This window comes from Chinchilla lanigera, unplaced genomic scaffold, assembly GCF_000276665.1.
Source record: "Chinchilla lanigera isolate Chin_1 unplaced genomic scaffold, ChiLan1.0 scaffold00036, whole genome shotgun sequence".
NCBI lineage: Eukaryota > Metazoa > Chordata > Mammalia > Rodentia > Chinchillidae > Chinchilla > Chinchilla lanigera.
This window is the reverse complement of record NW_004955437.1, coordinates 793,869-800,674: the sequence shown is the minus strand read 5'-3', so window position 1 is coordinate 800,674 and position 6,806 is coordinate 793,869. Positions and strand designations below refer to the sequence as shown.

Below are 6,806 nucleotides of genomic sequence, written 5' to 3'. Positions count from 1 at the left end.
TTTCATAGGTCTCAGTCAACGGTTACTTAGCCACACTGATTTGGGCCTGTGGCACTAGAGTTCATCATAGCAGCAGCACACAGTGGAGGAGGCTGCTTGCTTCAAAATATCCAGGACCCAAAACAGAGAAAAAGCCAAGGGTCCTGCCTTAGTCATTGTGTTGTTGCTGTTGACCAGACAAAATACCCAACACCCAAATTTAAAGGGGGAAAGTTTTTTTTAAGCTCAGAGTTTGTAGAGGTTTCAGTGCATAATCAGCTGACTCCAAGGCAGAGTGGCTTCTCAGAGAACAGTTCACAGCAGGCAAAAAGTAGAAAAGCAACAAAAGAGGTTAACAACATCTTTCTGTCCCCCTTTTTTTTTTTTTTTTTTTTTTTTGTTTTTTTTTTCCGGTACCAGGAATCAAACTCACAACCTCGTGCTTGCCAGGCAGGCGCTGTGCCACTGAGCTAAATCCCCAGCCCTCTTCTGACCCTCTTAAATTATCTAAATCAGTACACTAGTTTAGTCATCATATACCCTTAATCCCAGCATCACACACTCTTTCAGCCACCTCTGAAAAAGCCTAAAACCAATTCGGGGGTACGTTTAGGCACAAACCATAACAGGTCCCAGTGTCTTCTTCAAGGGAATTCCCTCCAACAACCTAAGTTCCTTTCACTAGGACCCACCTCCTAAAGGTGCCAAGATCCCCCAACAGTGACAAGGGCTGAGGACCAAGTCTTTTAACAAACGGGCTTTTTTGGACACATTCCAGATTCAAATTATAGCAGCTATATATTATGACACCAAACATTTCAGAAATGGGAGGTATAGAGCAAAAGTGAAGACTTTCTTTAGGCGATGAAAGATTAGTCTAAAATAGCATAACTGTAAGAATTTTTGTAAGTTTCACAATAATCATGAAACTAAAATACAGAGGAAGTACATGAAAGATGAACAACAATGAATCAAAAGAACCCTAGCGTGACTCACCCTTCCACCAAGGCGAGGTCCGCAGCACCAAGAAATTCTCATGGGAGGCAGGAATACAGAGGACACATGAACCTTCTTACCCTACTCCCACCATCACTGACATTGTGGGCCCAGGCCTCACAAGAGCCACAGGGCAGGCAAGAGGACAGTGGCCAAACTATCAAATCCTCACCCTCCCTGCTCTTGGGTTCTCCATAGCACAGGTCAGAAGAAATAATGAGGACAAGACTGACCTGACTAAAAATGACACCAACACCAAAGGGAAGAGTTTCACTCTGGGACTGAAGCACTACCACAGAGCCCAGGTTAAAGAGAACCTTGGGAGACAGGCTTGGAGAGGGTGAGGGCTAAACAGGGATCTCCTCAGATCCCCTGGGAGGTCAGGCCTAGGCCATGAGGATCACGAGGCCTGTATAATGTGATGGGGGGCCAGGTGTAGTGGACATAATCTTCAGAGAAGGTGAACCTGAAGGAGACAACATTATGCTTGAACTCTTGCACCACTGCCTACAACCAGAAGAAATTATTGGTCTCAATTACTATAGGTCAATATCTGGGTGGTCTAAGTGTCTTCACTAAAATTGTAGACCTCTTTCCTCTGATTGAGGACAGTACAAGAGTTGTTCTTAGAGTTTGCAAGTATCCAGTTGATATTTGATACCATTGTTGTCATTGATTTCACTACTATAGTGAAGGTGCTACAGTTGTTGCTACCCATTGGGTTTTGGGGGGGTTGTTATTGTGGTGGTTTTTGTATGCCAATATCTGGATTGCCTGGGGATCATAAGGAATATTGTGGCTCATTCCCAGGAAAACCAGGCACTGGAAGAAATAAACTGTAAACCTTGCCACAAAAAAAAATTAAAATAAAATATAGAAACACAAAAACATAATGCAAAAAAGGTGTCCAAAAACTCCCAACTCCCCCAAAACCAGTTCAAGAGGCACCCAGAGGGAGGAAATAATAAACCTCAGCAGAAAGGTCTCAGAGGGTGATGGAGGTAAAACAGCTGAATAATCAATCCTTGATGGAGGTGAAACAGTTCAATAATGTTCTTGGCAAACTTCAAAAAGACATACATAATCAGATAATGACCCTAATGAAACCAATCGCCAGAGAGTCTAGAGAAAACACAAATAAAACTCTAGGACAGCTAAAGAGATGCAAAACATGAATGCTCAACATAGAAAAGAATGGGAGTACATAAAAAAACCCCAAAGAGAAATCCAGGAAATTAAAAATATGATTGAAAGTGTGGGTAACAGAAGCAACCAATGTGAAGACAGAGTGTCAGATCCGGAGGACAGGACTGTGGTCAAAGATCAGTTAATGAGGGATACCTCTGAAACAACAAGAGAACATAAAAAGTGTATTCAGCAGCTTTGAAATGATTCAAAGATGACTAACATAAAAATAACTGGAATTATTTAATAGCTGGAAAATTTAGAAGGCAGCACAAAGGATGTAAAAAAAAATCCTGTTTATGGAAGTAATAGCAGAAAACATTCCAGATGTGGAAAAAAATTGAACACTCAAATTAGTGAGGCATATAGAATTTCAAAAATCCATGATCAAATAAAAAACACACTCCATGCCATACAATAATGAAAATTTGAAAAAACAGCAAGAGTCCATAATCTTGAAAGCTGTTAGAGAAAAGTAATGAATCACCTATATAGGAAAACCCAACAGAATTACAACAGATTTCTCAACACAAACCTTAAAGGCAACAAGGTTTTCAAATGAAGTGTTTCAGTCTCTAAGAGAAAACAATTTCCAACCCAAAGTGTTATTTCCTGCAAAATTACCTTTCAAAGTTAATAGAAGATAAAGAGAATCTAAAGAAATTCACAACCACCATACCACCACTCCAAAATATTCTCAAAGATATTCTAGAAGGAAACAATGCCAAAATGTCCAATACAATTAATGCATCAGATAGGTCCAGCAATTAAGTAGGCAGGAAAGAAACCAAAATAGCAATAGGAAAATAATACAATGACAGGAATAAGTCAATACCTATCAATTATAACTATCAATGTAAATCAACATAATTCTCCAATCAAGAGACACAGATTAGCAGAACAGATCAAGAAACCAGAACCACCCTTCTTTTCTCATTTCCCCCATGTGACACACATGCAATAGCTAAGATAATTGTACTACTAATCTCTATTAGTTCATTAAAAGGAACAGTTAGTGATTATACTGTTTGATCAATTTTATATGCCTATATCTGGTAATCTGAGCAACCACTTTGAAGATAACAATATGCAATTTGGTTGTTACCATTGTTAATTTCCTACCATCTTGTTTTGAAAGTCTGTATCTTTTTATTGTTGTTTTAATTCTCTTTAAAATAAAAAAGAAACAAGAGCCAATGGTATAAGTTGGATTGTATGTACAAGAAACACATTTTTTTTTTATCAGTCAGTGTTTTACTGGAGAAACAGATATAACACAGGATGTACAAATTATAAGAAATTACAAGATTGGCTTACGGCGGTCAGCCAGAGAGTTGTATGAGGAAGCATGCAGAGGGTGTCTGCACACTGAAGGACGAAGGAATCAGTCCAGGTCTGGAGTTCACTGCAGAGCTCTGTGCAAGTCCGTACCAGGAAGCCGATGAGTCTGCGATGGAAGGCTGAAGGACCCCAGGTGGAAGCCGAAGAGTCTGCACTAGGAGCCAGGAGACGAAGTCCAAGCTGAAGGTGAAGACTGGAGCTCCTCCAAAAGGAATGGAAGTAAGAAACACATTTAAAACCAAAAAATTCCCAGACTGCAAATCAAAAGATAGAAAACAATACTTCATGCAACAGGAACACAAGAGCAAGCAGGAGTAGCGATCCTACTTTCAGACAAAGTGGACTTCAAGGCAAAGCTGACCAAAAGAGGCAAAGAAGAGCATTACATTTTGCTTAGTGGAGCTATCAATTGGGAGAGATAACAATTATAAACATGTATGCATCCAACCATGGTGCACCCAACTTCATAAAACAAACACTAATAGACATAAAAAGTCACATAAACATCAATACAACTTCTATATAAAGATTTAATGCAATCCCAATCAAAATATCAATGGCATTATTTCACGGAGCTAATAAAACAATCCTAAAATTCTTATGGAACCAAAAGAGACTCAAAATACCAAAACTGACCCTGGGTCACCAAAGCAAAGCAGGTGGCATCACACTCCCAGACCTGAAACTATACTACTGCACTACGGTGATTAGAACAACACGGTACAGGGGCTGAGGATGTGGCTCAGGGACAGAGCTCTTGCCTTGCATGCACAAGGCTCTGGGTTTGATTTCCAGCACCAAAAACAAATAAAAATAAAATAAAATAATCAGCACAGTAATGGCACCCAAAAAAGGCATGTCGGTCAATGGAAAAGAATAAGAAAAGCAGAAACAACCCCAGGCAGACAGCTATTTGATCTTTGACAAAGCGGCCAAAAACCGCTTTAATAAACGGCTTTGGGGGTTGCTGCGCCGCCTACGCCCGAGTCAGGTTCTACGCTCCCCCGTGGCTCTCAGCAGCAACCGCCACCGCTCGGTGATCACGGACTGCAGTTCCTCTTCCTCCTGCCTCCCGCCGAGCCTCCGCACTCCTAGCGCTGTGACTGTCGTCTCTGTCCCGCAGCGGGAGCCGCTCGCCTTGAGCGGCCGGCCGGCGCCGCTTGGCTTCTCTGCCCGCGGTTACTTCGGGGCCCTCCCGATGGTGACCTCGGCCCCGCTGCGTGTGCCCCGGATCCCAGGCCCTCGGGCGCTGCCCCCGACTCTCCTCCTCCCCACTGCAGCCCGGCCCTGGCGGGAGGCGCCCCGCGGGCGACACCGAAGAAGCGGCGGAAGAAGGTGCGAGCCAGCCCGGAGGGCAGCTGCCCAGTCGCTTCCAGCGGCATCAGCAGCACCGGCCGAACCTGGAGGGCAGCTCCGCCTCGGCCCCGGGCCCAGCGTCTGCAACCCAGCTAAGGGAGTGAGCCTGGTGCCCAGGCCGCTGTGGTCCGCGGCGCGGAACCAAGAGCCGCTCAGGAAGGAGGTTTTAAAATCAAAGATGGGCGGCTGGGGATTTAGCTCAGCGGCAAAAGCGCCTGCCTGGCAAGCGCAAGGTCGTGAGTTCGGTTCCCGGTACGGGAGAAAAAACAAAAAAAACAAACAAACAATAAAATCAAAGATGGGAAAATCGGAGAAAATTGCCCTCCCCACACGGCCAGCTTGTTCACGGTATGCACTTGTGCGAACAGCCAAAGATGAGCAGACAGAAAAGCAAATATAACTTGCCACTAACCCAGACCACCTCTACGAAAAGGAATGAGAATAATTTTTGGTAGGTTTTTGTTTCGCCTGATAGAATTCAGAAGCAGGAAAAAGGCCTTTGAAAAATACTGAAAACATTAAAAATATGCATTTGAAGAAATCAGCATTTCTTTCCAAAAGGAAAATTATGCTGGGGCCAAGTTCAGTGATCCGCCTTCTCCCACGGTTCTTCCAAAGCCGCCCAGTCACTGGAAGGGAAGCACTGTTGAAAACTCCATCCAAAATAGGGAGGTGATGGCAGTACTCTTAAAAACGCTCCTGAAAGTTCAAACTCAGATTTCAGTATGTAGGTAAAACATAGTTTTTCCCAAATCCCTGAACTCTTTAAAAGAAACTTGGTACATAAGTGGAAATTTGTACCACTCAAGTGCGAAAGATGAGTTTAGAGTAACATACAGCTTGTATTTTATATTTTGTAAATACTGCGTGCCATGTATTATGTGTATATGGTTCACATTTGAGAGGTACATCATAGTTTTGTTAGGAAAGTATATATTTTGCCCTGCCAGTGTGGTAAGAGTTTGGCGTATATAGTGGACAAATTTTAACTGTGCTAAGGCACATGGAAGACTGATTTATTTGCACAAGGTACTAAGAGATTTTTTTTCAAGAAACAGCTGTTAAATCTCAACGTGAAGATCTAAATGTGAACGGTTTATTAATGCACTATTGAAGTTTAAATCTGTGGCACAATCATTGTAAACATGGGGTCTGTCTGTGTTACTCTAATTGATTTCTGCCTTCTAATCTGTAATTGTTGGAAAATTCCTGTTCTCATTTTTACCAAGCTTTAATTTGTGGGTTTTGGTATGTAGCCATTATTCAAATTCAAAATGCCTCTAATTTTAATGCCGACAGAATTGGTTGTAATCAAATTTTAAAGTAATAATAATTTGACCCTCTCCCCTTTTAAAAATAAATAAATAAATGGTTTTGGGAAACTTAGATATCTACATGCAGAAGATTGAGCCTAGACCCATGTAACTCACCATGTACTAAAATCAAAATGGATCAAAGGTCTAAATGGTAAAAATAGAAACAATCTCCTAGAAGATAAAAATGAATATAAATTTTGAAGACATAAGCATAAGCAAGGACTTTTTCAATAGAACCCCAGTGGTACAAGAAATAATACCAAGACTCAACAAATGGAATCACATCAAATTAAAAAGCTTCTGCACATCAAAGGAAAGACACCCTACACAGTGAGAAAAAAACATTTGCCGGATATTCCTCAAATAGTTGACATCTAGGACATGTAAAAAACCCAAAAACACGATACTACCTAAAAGACCAAGAGAAAAACTGACAACCAAAACGAATACACACTTCTCAGAAGAAGTAAAAATAGCAACTAAATACATGAAAAAATTTTCAGCATCACTGACCACTAGAGAAATGCACATCAAAACTACTCTGAGATAACATCTTACCCCAGAAAGAATATCTACCATAAAAAAAAACTCTAATAACAAATGCTGACAAGAATATGGGGAAAAGGAACTTTT

General features: G+C 41.4%; 1 pseudogene; it reads left to right on the top strand.

Moving 5' to 3' along the window:
* The window catches only part of LOC102007368, a 16,080-nt pseudogene extending 10,488 nt beyond the window's left edge, over window positions 1–5,592 (top strand).
* Window positions 5,593–6,806: the final 1,214 nt, after the last annotated feature.